This window comes from Lactuca virosa, chromosome 2 (genome assembly GCF_052849685.1).
Source record: "Lactuca virosa cultivar CGN04683 chromosome 2, Lactuca_virosa_CGN04683_v6, whole genome shotgun sequence".
Classification (NCBI taxonomy): domain Eukaryota; kingdom Viridiplantae; phylum Streptophyta; class Magnoliopsida; order Asterales; family Asteraceae; genus Lactuca; species Lactuca virosa.
In genome coordinates, this window is record NC_136427.1 from 3,936,311 (window position 1) to 3,937,334 (window position 1,024).

A 1,024-nucleotide genomic window follows, 5' to 3' on the forward strand; every position below is an offset into this window, starting at 1 on the left:
ATCCCTCAAACAACCCGCAGAAAAGCGGAACTTCGACCCCTCCGGGCAGAAGCTTGTCAACTGTGCAGACTCGATGTCTGCGATCTATCTCCTGGTAGCAATGGGGTCCTTCATGCCATGAAAGTCTGGCAGACCACTCCCCCTGAAGTCCTTGAAGGACAGTGTGCGTGTACCCAACTGTCTGGACGCCAAGTCACTCCTGAATGTCCGGAGGCGATCCTCCATCAGCTCAATAATCCCCTCTTTGATCAACCCGGAAATGACCGGGGTCGCCTCAAGGATACCACTCGTGATCTCAGACGCGATGAACTCGCGTAGCCCGTCATCAAACTGCTCGGATCCCACACCCGAGCCTGATCATGATCCTGATACAGACCCTGAACCTCCTGCTCCGTGTCGCGTAATCGCCATACTGAAATAAAACACATAAACGTTAGGGTCATCCATACTCTCGAGAGGTCTCACACACTCTCCAAGTTTCCTGGTTCCATCTTAGCCCTCCTTGATTCGAGTACGGATCCTCTGCTTCCAGTAGTACGGGCCCATACTACCTTCCACATTTATCCGTACTTTCCTCAAATATTACTTCGACTTCACCAATTCCCTTCTACTAATACTGCTTTCCAAGCTAATCTCATCCTAGGATCGTCCTAGGGCACTCTCTGACCTACTCTCCGTCATCAGCTGCACAATGAGTCCCTGCCATCTTCCCCTAACTATCTTGCGAATACTATTACATATTCGCTTACTAGTTAGTTAAAGCTAGCCGGGACCCCTATCAGGACAAAGCAAGCAGCATTCGTGCATTGAGTAACCATTACCAAGCATAACCTAATCAGGCTACCACACAGCTGACTAACCAGCCCTAGCATATAGCTCAATAAACTTATACAACAGGCATGTAAGGTATCCTTCCTAGATCCTTAGCCCTAATCTAGCATGCAGTTCTCATAATCACATAACAGGCATACAAGGCATCATCCCTAGATCCTTAGACTTAGTCTAGCATGCAGTTCTCATAATC